Genomic DNA, 19,984 nt, shown 5'->3' on the forward strand with positions numbered 1-19,984 from the left:
TTGCAGCCGCTGCTCCGTGAAACATTTTGCCTGCTAAACATAAAATGACATGTGTGAACACAATAGACATTGTCATTTTGTCCGCGCCATCATCACATTTTGTTCTCACCTTCTTCTTCTATGTAAAATTTGGAGAGCGAGCGCAGCGAGCGAGCCGAAAATTGTTGTATTTCAGCTTACATAACATGGAATTCTTGTGTGAACACAATAAACATTGTCATTTTGTCCGAGTCATCATTATGTTTTGTTTTTATCTTTTTTTTGATTTGGTTTTCTGCCCCCCCCCCCAACCATTCTTCCTCCCCCCCCCCCCCCTTCGGTGAGTTGTTTCTTCTTCTTCTTCTTCTTCTTCTTCTTCTTTTTTCTTTTTTTTCTTTTTTCTTTTTTTTTTCTTCTTTTTTTGCGCCCCCAAGGAGTGGCGCCCGGGGCACGTGCCCCCCTTGCCCCCCCCTAGATACGCCACTGCCTGCAAATGGTGAATAATGCCTTTAATCTTTACCAAGCCGTGCTATAGTTGTACGATGAATGTGACAAAAACACGATGTAAACCACCGGAGCAACAAGAACAAAGACATTATCAGGTTAAGCTGAAGTTGAGCATGCTTTATCAACTTAGTCTTTCAATGATTAATGCCAACTTTAAAAGCAGCAGCATCGTCCTTTCTAAAGTTATTATAGTTAAAAGGGTAGATCATGTGCAGGTAGATCATGTTCGTTTGAATTAGATAATGTAGAAGAAGACTTTCCCTTTTAGAAAATATCAAAATTAAACATTAGCTAGGTCAGCCCATTTCACCTATTTTGAGTCCTCACACAAAATCAGTGCGTGCGATTTTTTTGTTGTTGATTTTGTGATGCACGTTCATATATCCCTCGGTCTAAACTGTTCTTTTTGACAATACAAGTAGGTTTGGAAGCCATATATGTCGAGATTTCATTTTCTTGCAAGGATCATATCACCTTGTTCTGTCACGGATAATTGTTCAAATATTTATGCGATGTAAGTTGATCTATTTAGAAAACATGTAAACAAAACATAAATATATTTAATTGAATTAAAGTCCCAATTACCAGGACAAGAGGGCAGATGCCACACAGTGACATTTCTCAAGAAAATGAAATGTTGTTTTCGTTTGCCGTGTTTCTCATCGTCAAAATCATACTACACTAGGGATCGAATCATCGACAAATATGTCATCTTTATCTTTTGTCTTTTCGCTGAATATACCTTCGGAGGATCTTACCGTGGGTTTGAATAGCTCCTTGACAGCCATTCGGAACTCATGATTTCGAATTGTGTAGATTACAGGGTTTGCACATGAATTACAGAATGCAAGCACTGTAAGGCAACTATCCAAAGGGCTGTAGATGTAAGAAGTCGGGAGCACGTTAAGATTGTAAGCCAGATATGCCGACTGGAGTGGAGCCCAGGAAACGATGTAAACTGCAATCACCATGAACAACATCTGGAGAACTCGTTTCTTAGCAGCGTAATGCCTGGATGAGGGCTTCGATGAATCAGTGGTTTTCTCCTCTGCTAGACGAAGACGACCCTGTCGATGAAGGACGATCGCTGTCATCGCCTGCGTTATCAACATGATTACAGCTGGAACGAGGAATTCAACAGAAAAAGTCATTAGTCCTGTAGCAAGCTGGATTGTGAAAGAAGGATACACCCGCGAACATTCCCCGTTTTTTACCTTGGACACCGGAAATAAAAAGACATTTAACAGCAGGGCAAAAAACCAAACACCAGCGATTGCATACCTGATATGAGCCCGAGTGATTAAGCGCTTAAATTGAAGTGGGTAAGCAATAGCCAGATAACGCTCAAGTGGAATCAGTGTCAGAGTGTATATGGAGGCGTCAATGGAAATCCATTTGAACGTGGAAGAGTAAACTATTTTGCAGAAGATTTCTCCCAACCAGGATTGAGGCACCTTCAGGCAGTGTGGCAGCGGAATCATGAAGATCGAGGTCGAGAAATCAGCAATGGCCAAGGCACCGATCAGGGTATCGGTAGGACGGCACTTGTGACGTCGCCCGAACACGACTCTAATGACCATTAGATTTCCGATGACACCGAGCGTTGCCGTGGTCAGTTGGAGAATGGTCACCCAAGTCCAGGGTACAGACACGCAGAACCACGATGTATTAAGGAGTTCTGTAGATGTATGTGTGTCTTGATTGTTTGAAGAGTTGTACGTGTTTGGAGGATGATCAGGAATTAACTCTGAATTATTTTCCATCCAACCTAATAACTCCTGCGTGCTACACGGATAGGTCTTACAAGTCATGTCGATCACTTGAGTTTCTGTATACAAATCGACGCTGACAGACGATTCCGTCACAAATATATCGTCAGTGGATTGAGACTTCAAAGTTGATATGGTGTTCTCTCTTAACGGAGATAGGGCAACAGTTAGTCGAGGAATGGCAGTCGACAAACCTATTTCAATGTTTGGAACCAAGATGAATACCAACAGCAGATGTGAACACAGCGTCATGCTTCCCTTTTTCTATTGGATCGAGTTCGTCTGAAAAAGATGCAAGCGTACAGAGAAAAACTCAAACAAAGGTCAGTTTAGGTCACTGATTTCATGTTCCCCTTATCGATATCAACTGTTTGACCCGTTTCATTTCAGAAAGTTAATAAGTTCGTATTCATGTTCATATTTACTTTGCCTATCATCTTTTATCGTTGTAATTGTGCCTGATGTGCGAGGAAGGACTCGTGCCTCATACTCAATATTCGTTTAATGAATGATTGCATACAAACGAATTTGGCCCTTAATCACGAACATGATGGACCTGGAAATTCACAATAACAAAAAAAGTCTAATGAAAACACACCATGACTGTCAAGTTGTTGCTAATTCTAAAGTACAGTTCTGACGAAAGGGAAGAATATGCAACTACCATCGTGAAATGATGGTACGAACTGAACACTACTACCCCAAACAAATCCAATCTTCAATTTTGGGCAGAAAAAGATCGCCAATAGAAAGCAAGGAATGTCGAGGGATGATAGTAGTGCTAAGGCGACTTTTATAATAATAAACACAAAATCTAATCGAACTAACGTATTCTGTAAGCAAAATAACAAATGATGCAATTCACCCTTACCGTGAGTAGCTCAGAGTCTTGAAGGTGATACAAGTATCGCTGGGCTGATAGGTTTGGTCGTCAACTGGTTTAGAAGAACATGTGGGAGCTATGTCATGATTTTATAGCGTCAGTGACTAATGGTAGATCTCTTAATAATATATGTGCGCCTGCGCATAGGAGAGCCAGCAATCTGTCTGTGGAAGTTTGCATCTCTCTAACTTATGACTATAGCTTACAAGGTCATGCTTCCACCATTTTGCAATGGGGTTATAATATGCATGTAATTCAACCGATATGCTACAGACACATGTTTCTGACACATTCAAGTATTATTTATTCTTGTGGTATTTCGGTTACGAACATGTGCTGCGACAATACAACATTAATTCATTCGAGACACATTGGTTATGAAGCACACGGATACAGCGTAATATCAATAAACTCAATAAACTTGGTGAAGAAGCGAAACTCGGGGAAACGTGTAATTTTATACAGCATCAAATGATAAGAGCGATTTAGTTGTTGTTTGTTATTTACTAGTGCTCTGGATAAATGATCGCAGATTCCTTCTGACGCAACAATATGTTTCACCTCCTAACCTCTTTGTGTTATAAGTAAATTGTATCGTATCAAATGATTACAATGGCCACGACAAGATCGTCATAAGCCCCTAGTCTTCTAAATCATTGTGTAGTAACGCATGTATACGAAGTTTGATTAAGCATATAACAGTCATCTCTAGGGAACGTTGAGTTGTATGAAGGAATCTGTATCGGTAGTGTTATTTCAGCATTTTAACCTGATCTTTCACCGTTTGCCTTTGACCTCATGACCCAAACTTCCCCAGAGAATCATTAGCACGCAATACATGTACATTTCATGAAATTACCTTGAGCCATGTATTTTCGAGATGTGGAGAAAAACATGAAATTTTAGCATTTTCACTTGACCTTTTATCTTTCACCCCATGGCCTAAAACTTTCTATAGAGAATCTTTACCTAGCAATACATTCAGACACAAAGTTTCATGAAAATACATAGAGGCATTATAAAGACATGGAGGGATATAGATAAATTTTACAGTATGACCTTGACCTATGTCTTTTGACCGTGAGAGCCAGCATCGACAAGCAAAAGGGCACCTCCGTTCACTCATACATACATGTACGAAGTTTCGTTTGGATACCTCAAACGGTGTTTCAATAACGCTGTCCACAAAATTGATTACGGGCGGGAACATCGATGGACGGGCAACTCGAAAACATAATCACTTCGAAATATACATTTCCTACTCTTTATATATGTAGACTTTTATGTAATCCTAGATCTTAATGTGAAAATCTGTGAATTTACGACAGGCCAGCTACTTTGAAATGTATTGATCGTTTGATAGCGTGCCATAGATTATACATTTATGCGACTGGCAGTAACACCGATATGCATACTTATAAAAGAGGTCATTCATGAGTACCACTTTGTGATCAAAATTAAGTCAGCTAGATTATTCAACATTCAAATGGACACCTTAAGCATTCAGACATAAAAAAAACTTTTAAATGTACACCAAGAATGTCACAGAATGAAATTGAAGAAGGCAGATGAAGAAGACAAAGAAGTCATGTTCCTTCTTATGTTAAATGAATGTTTCCTTATATCTTATGGCATACGCTTTTGTTTTCTCTTTTATTTTTCTCTTCACGCCCTTTCTTTCGTCCATAAATATACACCGAAATGACATATTCTTATCTGAGAACAACAAATCGCAGTCGTGAACTAACCTTTCCAAATTAACATAACACGTGTATTTGTAATGTCGGGATATGTGTGTATGTGTCATAGCATTTAGCATATTTCAAGGTCATATTATGCAAATTTATTATACATGTACGTACACGCACAAACACACACACACATACACACACAGCCATGTATAAATGAAGGTATATGTACGTGTGTATATAAGACACTTACCAGACAGAACACTTCTTCACCTCATGTCGACTTGTTGCAGACTGCTCGTGGGTTTCTATCTGAAACTCATTGGTTTTATTATTTAACTGCATTAACATAATAAAGAGATCACGAATGAATGACCATGTGTGTGTGTACACATACGTGTGTGGGGGGGGGGGGGTGTATGTGTATAAAGTAGCTGCGTGTGTATAACTAACATGCACCGTGCGTACATATGTGCCAAAAGTCCAGTTCTGCAGATTATAAACTAAAACCAAAATAAGTTATATATATATATATATATATATATATACATTTCATTTCATTTCAATCATTTATTGTCCATTTCATTGATATTTGTTTTGTCCACATGCTTTTTACAAAAAGATGCACAATTACATAAACAACATTTACATGACATATAAGACACAAGGGAAGCATCACTTTGTCAACATTGTAAAAGATTAAGCAAATATCATGTTTTATATCAACATCAATGTTCAAACATTCAATATGTTGATGTGTCTTTATATAATCATATAAACTGTGAATACAACAAAATTTGTTTTATTTCCATGACTTTGCATTAGACTAGATTTCAAACTAATTTGAAGTCATTGCTTTACAAGAATTGTCTCATTCACGTTACAGTCTCAAAAAGACATTAATACATCTTACCCTCAACTTTCCGCAATCCTATTGTGCATTTATTACCAAGATAAAGACGATAAACCAATACCCTTTCCTCTCTTTTTTCTGTCCCTCTCTGTCCCTCTCTCTCTCTCTCTCTCTCTCTCTTTCTCCTCCTCTAAAAACGCAGCACAAGTCAGAAATACATTTCGATGAAAATGCCGGATGGTATCAAAACAGGATACGAGTACCAAGCTATGTATTGTGAAAAGCGTAGTTATAAGATTTGTACAAATAACTAAAGAAGCACATTATTGACATGGTCTTCAATCGGGTACTGCTCATACTTGATTTTAAATCAACACACAATATTGATAAGATTTCCTACTGTGAGGACATCGACTGTTCCTCATTAACAGAATGAAGACAAAATTGTGACCAAGGGATCAGACCGTACATTGAAAAGACAATAATAGTTTGCAAATGCGACAGTTGTACGTAACATTCTCTCCAACTGAGACTGTGATATGTTCAGTAACGTAGGTCATCATAGCATATTACACTTATACTGTAGTTGTATAACACTGAAGACTTCTTTTCAAATAAGGTTCTAGATCCACTTTTGATGATAAGGCGAAAAATCTGGATTTCTATTTCACAACTTCATCTAGTTTTAATGCGATGAGTTTATGTTTCATAAGAGGGAACCCCGTAATGGGCTAAAGAAATGTGATTAAAATAAAAGTCTACGTACCTAAACTCATTTCAAGGAAGCAATGTTTGTTTGAAAATGTACTGGATTTAACACCATTTGGAGCACACAAAAAAATGCACGTAATATATAACTAGCAAATGTTGTTTAAGTGACTATATAGAATTACTTTGTATATTTTATGAGATGATTTGATATCTCTTCACATCAACCTACTTTTCCTCTATTTTCTAAAGAATATGTATGCCAAATATTTTTAAAAATGAAAAATTTCATTGGTAAGGATCAAGTTATTTGTGGTTCATCCCCTGTTCCTACGCTGCGACCAAAGTGCAGGATGGCTGGCACACACGTTTCTGGTATACACGACGTTACAGGATTCAAACACCTTTCGGAACAGAACAGGAATGGATTTGGCGCATTTTGACATAAACGTCATTTTTCATTGCCTGATTTCTCCGTTTTCTCAAAAGAATTTCAATACTTTGAAGTGTTTACTGTATGAGCTATTAATTATGGATATGTTTCTGTAAAAGCAAAAGCTCAATTAGATGAAAAATAGCTAAAATACCTTTTAGGAAAACAATCTGTACATACAAATACCTTGTACCTATACGTAATCATACATATAACACATCTAATTGTTCGACAATCTCGCATATAATTCAGCAAATCTTAGATTTACGAGCAACGTAATCATCATTCCAATATCTGATGAGCAGTGAAAGAATAAAAAGGTAGATATACTCAAGAAACATAGATACATCTGAATATGATAATCATTTTAATATCCAAATTGTTTGAAGAACCCATTTTTCTTACTTTTCAATGTAAAATTGTCCACATATTCCCAAAAAAAAGTGAGCAGTTGATTGTTGAATTTCACTTCTAAACTGCAATAGCTCAATTGTGCGATAGGGAGGATGATACCACCCTTTCCCATCGGTCCTTGTGCATAGACTTAGTACACAATGAAGACGCACACGGCAAAAAAAGAGGTGACAGATACCACGATTTAGGCATTGACCTTGTCCCTGCTTTGTTCCTTTTTATTTGTCTTACTTTTTGATGTCTTAATATTCCACGAGAAAATGGTACATCGACTACAGCTCTAAAAATACAAAAGCTCCCTCGAATGGGATTAAGGATACCACACCCCACGTCTTGTACATGTACTTGCTCCTCCCCCCCCCCCCCCTCCTGAATTTATTCGGGGGGGGGGGAGCAAGTATTTAATATTCTTGCTTACGGCAATGGTGATAGTGGCTAATATTGAAAAAATGAAGCGAACATTGGGCGATCTAATTCAGGTATGGCGTGTCTTCCTCCTTCTTTTCGCTAAACATTCCTATAGAAGAACTGGCTGTGGACTTGAAGAGTTCCTTTATCGCTAGTCGAAACTCGGAATTTCATATAGTGTAAATTATGGGGTTTGCACATGAATTACAGAAGGCAAGCATTATCAGGCTATTATTCAAGGGGCTGTTGGAATAAGAAGCCGGGAGTACGTTAAGATTGTAAGCAAGATATGCCGTTTGCACTGGAGCCCAGGATATTATGTAAACAATGACCACAATGAACAACATCTGAAGAACTCGTTTCTTAGCAACGTGATGCCTGGAAGAGAGCTTCGATAAATTTGTGGTCTTGTCCTCTGCTAGACGAAGACGACCCTGTCGATGAAGGACTATCGCTGTCATCGTCTGCGTTATCAACATGATTACAGCCGGTAGGAGAAATTCAACAGAAAAAGTCATTAGCCCTGTAGCAAGCTGGATAGTGAATGAAGGATACACCCGCGAACATTCCCCATCTTTTACCTTCGACACCGGAAATAAAAAGACATTAAGAAGGAGAGCGAAGAACCAGACTCCAACGATTGCATACCTGACTCGGACCCTAGTGATGAAACGCTTAAATTGAAATGGGTAAGCAATAGCCAGATAACGCTCAAGTGGAATCAGTGTTAGAGTGTATATGGAGGCGTCAATGGAAATCCATTTGAACGAGGAAGAGTAAATTATTTTGCAGAAGATTTCTCCCAACCAGGATTGAGGCACCTTCAGGCAGAGTGGCAGCGGAATCATGAAGATCGAGGTCGAGAAATCAGCAATGGCCAAGGCACCGATCAGGGTATCGGTAGGACGACACTTGTGACGTCGCCCGAACACGACTCTAATGACCATTAGATTTCCGATGACACCGAGCGTTGCCGTGGTCAGTTGAAGAATGGTCACCCAAGTCCAGGGTACAGACACGCAGAACCACGATGTATAAAGGAGTCCTGTAGATTTATGTGTGTCTTGATTGTTTGAAGAGTTGTACGTGTTTGGAGGATGATCAGGAATTGACTTTGAATTATTTTCCATCCAACCTAATATCTTCTGCGTGCTACATGGATAGTTTTTACAAGTCATGTCGATCACTTGAGTTTCTGTATACAAATCGACGCTGACAGACGATTCCGTCACAAATATATCGTCAGTGGATTGAGACCTCAAAGTTGATATGATGTTCTCTCCTAACGGAGATAGGGCAATAGTTAGTCGAGGAATGGCAGTCGACAAACCTATTTCAATGTTTGGAACCAAGATGAATACCAACAGCAGATGTGAACACAGCGTCATGCTTCCCTTTTTCTATTGGATCGACTGCGTCTGAAAAAGAGGTAAGCGTACAGAGAAAAATTCAAACAACGCTCAGTTTAGGTCATTGATTTCATGTTCCCCTTATCGATATCAACTGTTTGACCCGTTTCATTTCAGAAAGTAAATAAGTTCATATTTACTTTGCCTATCATCTTTTATCGTTGTAATTGTGCCTGATGTGCGAGGAAGGACTCGTGCCTCATACTCAATATTCGTTTGATGAATGATTGCATACAAACAAATTTGGCCCCTAATGACGAACATGATGGACCTGGAAATAAACAATAAAAAAGTCTAATGAAAACACACTATAACTGTCAAGTTGTTGCTAATTCTAAAGTACAGTTCTGACGAAAGGGAAGAATATGCAACTACCAACGTGAAAAGTTGGTACGAAGTGAACACTGCTACCTCAAACAAATCCAATCTTCTATTTTGGGCAAAAAAAGATCGCCAATAGAAAGCAAGGAATGTCGAGGGATGATAGTAGTGCTAAGGAGACATTTACGGTATCGTGAATAATAAATGCTAAACCTAATTGAAGTAAGATCTTCTGTAAGAAAATAAAAATGATGCGATTCACCCTTACCGTGAGTAGCTCAAAGTCTTGAAGGTGATACAAGTATCGCTGGGCTGATAGGTTTGGTCGTCACCATGTTTAGAACAACATGTGGGAGGTATGTCATGTTTTTATAGCGCCAGTGCCTTGGTAGATGTCTTAATATATGTGCGCCTGCGCAGAAAATAGCTGCCAATCTTCCCGTGTCTGTGGAAGTTTGCATCTCTCTATTAAACTTATGACTATAGCTTCCAAGGTCAGTTATTCATGCATACTTCCACCATTTTGCAATGGAGTTGTAATATGCCTGTAATTCAACCGATATCCGATAGACACATGTTTCTGACACATTCAAGTATGTTTCATTCTTGTGGTATTTTGGTTAAGAACATGTACTGCGACAATAAGACATGATTGTAATCATTTGGCATTGGTTATGAAGCAATTAACAAATTACATATTCTTATCTGAAAACAACAAATCGCAGTCGTGAATTAACCTTTCAAAATTAACATAACTCGTGTATTTGTAATCTCAGGATATATGCGTCATAGTATTTATTATATTTCAAGTTCATATTATGCATATGTATTATACATTTACACACAAACACACACACACACACACACACACACACACACACACACACACAAACCTAACAGCCATGTATATGTGTAGGTATATGTGAATAAAACACTGACCAGGCAGAACACTTCTTCAACTCATGTCGACATGTTACAGACTGCCCGTGGGTTTCTATCTGAAACTCATTAGTTTTATTATTCAACTGCATTAACATAATGAAAAGATCAGAAATGAATGACTATGTGTATGTGTGTGTGTGTAGAGTGTGTGTGTGTGTGTGTGTGTACGCGTATAAAGTAGCTATGTGTGTATAACTAACATGTACGCGTGCGTGAATATGAGACAAAAGTCCAGGTCTGCAAATTAGAAACTGAAACCAAAATTAGTCCCTCATTATACGTATATATATATATATTTATATATATATATATATATATATATATATATATACATTTAATTTCCTTTCAATCATTTACTGTCGATATCATTGATATTTGTTTTGTCCACATGCTTTTTACAAAAATATACTCAATTACCTAAACAACATTTAAATGACATATAAGACACAAGTCTGGCATCACTTTGTCAATATTGTAAAACATGAAACAAATATCATGTATTATATCAACATCAATGTTCAAACATTCACCATCTAGATGAATCTTTATATAATCCCATAAACTGTCAATACAACAAATATTTGGTTTATTTCCATGCATTAGCATTAGGCTAGATTTCAAACTAATTTGAAGTCAATTGTCTCATTTACATTACAGTCTCAAAAAGACATTTATACACCTTACCTTCAACTTTCCGTAATCCTATTATGCATTTATTACCAAAATAAAGACGATAAACCAATACCCTTTCCTCGCTTTTTTCTATCCATCTCTCTTTATCTTCCACAAAAACACAGCACAATTCAGGAAATACATTTCGATGAAAATACCGGATGGTTTCAAAACAGTAGGATACCAAGCTATGCATTGTGAAAAGCGTAGTTATAAGATTTGTACAAATTAAAGAAACACATTATTGACATGGTCTTCAATCGGGTAATGCTGATACTTAATTTTGAATCAACACACAATATTGATAAGATTTCCTACCGTTAGGATATCGACTGATCCTCATTAATAGTAGAATAGGGAATAATATAGACACAATTGTGACCAAAGATAAGACCGTACATTGAAAAGACAATATGGTTTGCAAATGCGACAGTTGTACGTAACATTCTCTCCAACTGAGACTGTGATATGTTCAGTAACATAGGTGATCATAGCATATTACACTAATAGTTGTATAACACTGAAGATTTATTTTCAAAAAGGTATTAAATCCACTTTTGATGATAAGGCGAAAAATCTCGATTTCTATTTCACAACTTCTTCGAGTTTTTATGCGATGACGTGGTGTCCCATAAGAGAATCCCATAATGGGCTAAAGAAATGTGATTGAAAATAAAAGTCTACGTATCTAAAGTAATTTTCAGGAAGCAATGTTTGTTTGAAAATGTACTTGATTTTACGCCATTTTGAGCAAAAAAAAAAAAAAGAATATACGTAATAGTACAGTCTACTATGTCGATATATTGGGTCCCGTGAGATTTTCGTGCCAAAATTGATTTTTTTGGCTAACTTGGTCAATTTGGGGGTGCTGAATCAGAAAAACTTTGGCTCCATTTTTTCCGACCACGTCTTCTGCCGCCATTTTGAATTTCAAAATGGCCGCCATAGCAAACTGTATTTTGACCCAATTCTTATAATGTGAGTATCATAGAAGGCTCAAATTTTATGAAAAAAGGATGTTTATGATGTCAGACATTCTGGTACGCCATTTTCTGATACTTTAGATAGCATTAATACAATTTTAGGCAGCCATCTTGAAATTCGAAATGGCCGCCATAGCCAAATATATTTTACCGATATCTAAGGTTTGAAGCATTATGGAAAGTATAAATTTGGGGTAAAAAGGATGCTTTTGATGTCAGGCATACTACACATATATTTTTTTTAATGATGGATCATTTTATTGGCGGCCATCTTGAAATTCAAAATGGCCACCATAACAAATGTAATTGGGCCTGTATCTCATATCGTATACATTGAGTAAGGTTGTAATTCGGGGCAAAGAGCATGCGTATGCTATCAGACATTCTGAAACATCTTTTTCTGAAACGATGGTTCATTTTGATATTGAAGGTGGCCATCTTGAAATTCAAAATGGCCGCCATAAAACGTATATTTTGACCAATATTTCATGTTGCTAGGGGCTGTTGTAAGCAATAAAGAAGATTCACATTTCGGGCATAAACCAGGCATATGATGTTGAACATTCAGATGCACTTTTCCCCTCCCTGGAATTGCAGATCACTCTCGAGGCGACCATCTTAACATTCAAAATGGCTGCTTTTCAGCTAATATCTCTGGTTACAAGCAGTGAATGTATATGGTGGCGTACAGTGTACATTCTTTTAAAAACACACACATAGGGCCTACACATTCTGTAATAATGGATTATTCGCATTGGCCGCCACTCTTGAAATTCAAGATGGATTTCGACCATATTTGGTGCTGTAAGATCATTAAACTGCCAACCCAAGCATGCTGGAACACACATGTGTAAGTCAATCACTTCAGTGAAATGCGTAGGCGGGACTACTTCCTGTCCCGTAGGTACACTGCCATGTTGAAATGCAAAATGGCTGACATGGGAAACATTCCTTTAAAAGCGTAGCGTTTAGGTAGAAATTGTGAATGGGAAATCATGTGATTCTGACCTCAAAACAAATGACTTTCAAAAGAACCTCTTAATAACTGTGTCTGAGTGACTAAATGCCCCATTTAGACGATTTGGTTGTAGAGTTTACAATATTAGCCCTATATTCTAAAAATTTGTGGGATAGTCACTTTAATAGATTTAATGTCTTCTAGGCTCATTCCCTGTATGAGTTTTTGAAGTCCCAGCACTTTAAGGCTGTACACGGGGAGGATTGGTTCTATGAAATTCTTCCAGAAACAATGACTTTTGCATTTCTTGCTATGAGCATGACAATGAATTCTGTCGCCACCGTTGGTGTAGGAAGCTCCAAGTATTTAATCTAACAGTTTATGGATACCCTCTGGAAATAGCTACAATGTAATATATCATATTTCCCTGTAGTAGAGGCACAAATTAGGTTGTGAGAGTTGACGAGGTTTGCTCTCTCGATGTGTTGTATCAAGACTCTACTAGGGTAAAGCGGGAGATTGTCCTGGTTGAAGTCATCCACGCCAAACTTCTGGAAGGCATGGACTGTGTCATTTCACATTCTGTATGATTCCAGGTTCAGATACTTCTTGGTCCATCTGCTCTTTGAGACATCCTCAAATTTTCAACTTCAGCCAGCACCATGAAAGGCATGAAAAACCAGACATTTATAGTTGTTGTTTTTTTTTTTCACAACGAACTGCAGAACATAATATCTCAATAATGTCAATTGTACTTTTATCATTTTAACAATTTTCCAGTGATGGAGCAGACATCATGCAATGCAGTAAGTAAAGCAAACTTACAAGATCCATCAGGAGAATTGAAATGTCAGTGTATGCGTAATAATCATCAATATCTCTGATTTTCCCGTTGCTCTTGAAGTAGCATCTAATACATACAATGGAATGAGGCTATCTGTTTCCTCGTTGTGAGTGACGGGTGACAGCTCCCATGGCATCTTTGATGAACCCTTTGTTTCTTTTCTTTCCGTGATGTGGTCTCTGTGTGAGATAGAAATGACTGCTCAGTATTTCAATTTTCAGGCTGATTGTTTGGCTCAGTTTTGTGGATTTCTATTTAAGGCATGGGTATGAAAAATGAACCTTTATTAGTGAGAATGAGGAGAAGACCATGAAATTATGAGATGAGGAGTGATTGTGGAATTACTTAGAACTTATACATTCCGATAATTGTATCGTCCAGCAATGACTGGATGACAGGTCTATTAGACTGTAGAACCAGTAGAAATGTTTTGAGAAGTTGGTGGTCCTCTTATGCTTAATGACTTTGAATCCAATCTTACACGGTGTATTTTGATTGCACGGGCTGAATGTCTGGCCTTTTCATACTATCCGAGAAATGAATATATTTTCATTCTCTTAGATACAAATTCTTAGTACAGAAGATGAAAACTGCCCTTTTCATCTCTTTCTAGAATATCCCCCTTGCATGTTTCCGATAGCTGAATGCCAAACACCACATTCATCAGCTTCAAGGCAGTGAAATTTTTTTAGATTACCCTCATGTGATAGTCTTCTAAATTGCGGAGGAATTCTGATGCATGCAAAGTGCCACAGAACTGAGCTATTATTGCTCCTTTGTTGTTTTAGAATCATAGGCTGTACAGCAGTAAGCATCTTGGAAGTCGTAATAATTGAAGATGACCCACTCAAGGGCAATCAGGAAAGAGGCTACTCATTCCTTATTCATTCTGTATTATTCCAGAAATATATCTAGTGTCTAGCAAATCTAGTTTCAGTTTGTGGCCAACAAACAAGCTTGTGAATGGGATGCCTGGTAGGGTGACCGTGGCATTTCTTGCCATTGCTAGACTTTTCCTTGTTTGTCTTCAATCTCTCGAGGCAGCATCAAGTTTTTGAAAATCACTTTCAATTGTATCAATGGTGGCTTTTGTACAAATATTTTACTGACTGGGATTAAATGTAATCATTAACGAGGTTCCACGATGTGTTCCCTGAGAGGCAAAAACAAACCGCTTTAGCGCGCAGTTCGGGAACCGCATATACCCGCCTGGCTATATGAGATGTAACGCTTACATGCTTGCTTGCCCACATGTATGGGATAGGGGTATGCCCCCCCCCCCCCCCATGCTCAGTTTTTGCCCCTCAGCATGGCTTGATGACGTCATTGGAACCTCGTCCTTACATTTAGAATTTATGGCGACCATTTTGAGAGATGGCTGTCATTTTGATTTGAGAGATGGCTGTCATTCTGTTTGAAATGGAAATGAATTCGGTCTAACTAGAACTATTTTGGCATATTCATCTAAGGCGCCAACAACAAAAGCTCCGTCGAGTGGGAGGAACGATACCCCACGCCACATCTTGTACATGTACTTGTCCCCCCCCCCCCCCTCCCCCCGATTAAATATTATTCTTGCTTACGGCAATGGTGATAATGGATAATATTGGGGAAAAAAAATGAGGCGGACATTGGGCGGTCTACTCCAGGTATGACGTGTCTTCCTCCTTCTTTTCGCTAAACATTCCTATAGAAGAACTGGCTGTGGACTTGAAGAGTTCTTTTATCGCTAATCGAAACTCGGAATTTCTTATTGTGTAAATTATGGGGTTTGCACACGAATTACAGAATGCAAGCACTATCAGGCTATTATTTAAGGGGCTGTTGAAATAAGAAGTCGGGAGTACGTTCAGATTGTAAGCAAGATATGCCGTTTGCACTGGAGCCCAGGAAATTACGTAAACAATGACCACAATGAACAACATCTGAAGAACTCGTTTCTTAGCAATGTGATGCCTGGAAGAGAGCTTCGATGAATTTGTGGTCTTGTCCTCTGCTAGACGAAGACGACCCTGTCGATGAAGCACGATGGCTGTCATTGCCTGCGTTGTCAACATGATTACAGCGGGAACGAGAAATTCAACAGAAAAAGTCATTAGCCCTGTAGCAAGCTGGATAGTGAATGAAGGATACACCCGCGAACATCTCCCATCTTTTACCTTCGACACCGGAAATAAAAAGACATTAAGAAGGAGAGCAAAGAACCAGACTCCAGCGATTGCATACCTGACTCGGACCCTAGTGATGAAACGCTTAAATTGAAAGGGGTAAGCAATAGCCAGATAACGCTCAAGTGGTATCAGTGTCAGAGTGTATATGGAGGCGTCAATCGAAATCCATTTGAACGAGGAAGAGTAAACTATTTTGCAGAAGATTTCTCCCAACCAGGATTGAGGCATCTGCAGGCAGTGTGGCAGCGGAATCATGAAGATCGAGGTCGAGAAATCAGCAATGGCCAAGGCACCGATCAGGGTATCGGTAGGACGACACTTGTGACGTCGCCCGAACACGACTCTAATGACCATTAGATTTCCGATGACACCGAGCGTTGCCGTGGTCAGTTGGAGAATGGTCACCCAAGTCCAGGGTACAGACACGCAGAACCAGGATATATCCTGGAGTCCTGTAGATGTATTTGTGTCTTGATTGTTTGAAGAGTTGTACGTGTTTGGAGGATGATCAGGAATTGACTCTGAATTATTTTCCATCCAACCTAATATCTCCTGCGTGCTACATGGATACTTTTTACAAGTCATGTCGATCACTTGAGTTTCTGTATACAAATCGACGCTGACAGACGATTCCGTCACAAATATATCGTCAGTGGAATGAGACCTCAAAGTTGATATGGTGTTCTCTCTTAACGGAGGTAGGGCAACAGTAATTCGAGGAATGTCAGTCGACAAACCTATTTCAATATGTGGAACGAAGATGAATACCAACATTAGATGTGAACACAGCGTCATGCTTCCCTTTTTCTATTGGATCGACTTCGTCTGAAAAAAAAGAAGAGGTAAGCATACAGAGAAAAACAAAGCTCAGTTTAGGTCAGTGATTTCATGTTCCCCTTATCGATATCAACTGTTTGACCCGTTTCATTTCAGAAAGTTAATAAGTTCATATTCATGTTCATATTTACTTTGCCTATCATCTTTTATCGCTGTAATTGTGCGTGATGTGCGAGGAAGGACTCGTGCCTCATACTCAATATTCGTTTAATGAATGGTTGCATACAAACGAATTTGGCCCTTAATCACGAACATGATGGACCTGGAAATTAACAATAACCAAAAAAAAAAAGTCTAATGAAAATACACTATAACTGTCAAGTTGTTGCTACTTCTAAAGTACAGTTCTGACAAAAGGGAAGAATATGCAACTACCTACGTGAAAAGATGGTACGAACTGAACAGTGCTACCTCAAACAAATCCAATCTTCAATTTTGGGCAAAAAAAAAAGATCGCTAATAGAAAGCAAGGTATGTCGAGGGATGATAGTAGGTGCTAAGGAGACTTTTACGGTATCGCGAATGACAAATACTAAACCTAATGGAAGTAACATATTCTGTAAGAAAATAAAAAATGATGCGATTTACCCTTACCGTGAGTAGCTCAAAGTCTTGAAGGTGATACAAGTATCGCTGGACTGATAGATTTGGTCGTCAACCGGTTTAGAACAACATGTGGGAGGTATGTCATGATTTTTATAGCGTCAGTGCCTTGGTAGATGTCTTAATATATGTGCGCCTGCGCAGAAAATAGCTGCCAATCTTCCCGTGTCTGTGGAAGTTTGCATCTCTCTAACTTATGACTATAGCTTCCAAGGTCACTCATTCATGCATACTTTCACCATTTTGCAATGGAGTTGTAATATGCATGTAATTCAACCGATATGCGATAGACACATGTTTCTGACACATTCAAGTATGTTTCATTCTTGTGGTATTTTGGTTAAGAACATGTACTGCGACAATAAGACATGATTGTAATCATTTGGCATTGGTTATGAAGCAATTAACAAATTACATATTCTTTACTATCTGAAAACAACAAATCGCAGTCGTGAATTATCCTTTCAAAATTAACATAACTCGTGTATTTGTAATTTCAGGATATATGCGTCATAGTATTTATTATATTTCAAGTTCATATTATGCAAATGTATTATATATTTACACGCAAACACACACACACACACACACACTCAAACACACAAACACACACAGCCATGTATATGTGTAGGTATATGTGAATAAGACACTGACCAGGCAGAATACTTCTTCAACTCATGTCGACATGTTACAGACTGCCCGTGGGTTTCTATCTGAAACTCATTAGTTTTATTATTCAACTGCATTAACACAATGAAAAGATCAGGAATGAATGACTATGTGTATGTGTGTGTGTGTGTAGTGTGTGTGTGTGTGTGTGTGTGTGTACGCGTATAAAGTAGCTATGTGTGTATAACTAACATGTACGTGTGCGTGAATATGAGACAAAAGTCCAGGTCTGCAAATTAGAAACTGAAACCAAAATTAGTCCCTCATTATACGTATATATATATATATATATATATATATACATTTAATTTCCTTTCAATCATTTATTGTCGATATCATTGGTATTTGTTTTGTCCACATGCTTTTTACAAAAAGATACGGTACTCAATTACCTAAACAACATTTAAATGACATATAAGACACAAGTGTGGCATCACTTTGTCAATATTGTAAAACATGAAACAAATATCATGTATTATATCAACATCAATGTTCAAACATTCACCATCTTGATGAATCTTTATATAATCCTATAAACTGTCAATACAACAAATATTTGGTTTATTTCCATGCATTAGCATTAGGCTAGATTTCAAACTAATTTGAAGTCAATTGTCTCATTTACATTACAGTCTCAAAAAGACATTTATACACCTTACCTTCAACTTTCCGTAATCCTATTATGCATTTATTACCAAAATAAAGATGATAAACCAATACCCTTTCCTCGCTTTTTTCTATTCCTCTCTCTTTATCTTCCACAAAAACACAGCACAATTCAGGAAATACATTTCGATGAAAATACCGGATGGTTTCAAAACATTAGGATACCAAGCTATGCATTGTGAAAAGCGTAGTTATAAGATTTGTACCAATTAAAGAAACACATTATTGACATGGTCTTCAATCGGGTAATGCTGATACTTAATTTTAAATCAACACACAAGATTGATAAGTTTTCCTACCGTTAGGACATCGACTGTTCCTCATTAACAGTAGAATAGGGAATAATGTAGACACAATAATTGTGACGAAAGATGAGACCGTACATTGAAAAGATAATATGGTGTGCAAATTTTAGAGTCATACGTTACATTTTCTTCAGCTGAAATTGTGATAATAATAATAATATATTCTGCTTATATAGCGCATGTTACAATGAAGTCTCTATGCGTTTTAAAAAATGTCTATAATAACAATACAATTCTCGCTATCGCTAATGACGTAAAAAGTACCCGGATGTTGATTTAAGCGTCATTTACGGTGCATTATGGGATAGTCCGGTAGTAAAGTCACTTCCGTTCGTACGCGCGTGATACGTGACTAATGCTATTTACACATAACCGACTGTATTCTACGTGTACTCCCTGTTTTCTCGACTTGAATTACAGCTTTAATATGATTTGAAATTTCTCAATTCTTAAGAAATTGCTGTTAATACGACTATTGGTTGTTACTGCGAAGGTGCCATGTGTTGTTCGCACGACAATAAATGAAAAAAAATAATCTGCAGAAATAGGACCCTTACTGGCATGCGAGACGTGACGTGGCCGCGTGGGTGAAGTTTGCGGGTGACTCCACAGCGCAGTACGTGCACGCGCGACTTAGTAGTGGTAGTAGGCCTAGTGCCTACATGCACGTACTTACTTGGAAGAAGTTGCTTCGGAGACAGGATAAGTTCGAGATCACGGTTCGTTCCCGATTGTGTTCGTGACAATTCGACAGAGAACAAAAAAGATGGGCATTCCATGACGATATCCAGGTGGGTGAATATTTTCCAGCATATTTTCAGCGTATGCAGAGATGACTGATCTGTGATGTGCACATTGATTGCATGATCAAGCAGTACGCTGTACTGGTATGTGTTAGCGTATGCATGCAGTGGTGCAGCATGCTAATGCAAGGCCGGCCGCCGGCCTAGGGCAATGCATGC

Source organism: Diadema antillarum, unplaced genomic scaffold (genome assembly GCF_040938485.1).
Source record: "Diadema antillarum isolate AM-2024a unplaced genomic scaffold, OU_Dant_1.0 scf00000009, whole genome shotgun sequence".
NCBI lineage: Eukaryota > Metazoa > Echinodermata > Echinoidea > Diadematoida > Diadematidae > Diadema > Diadema antillarum.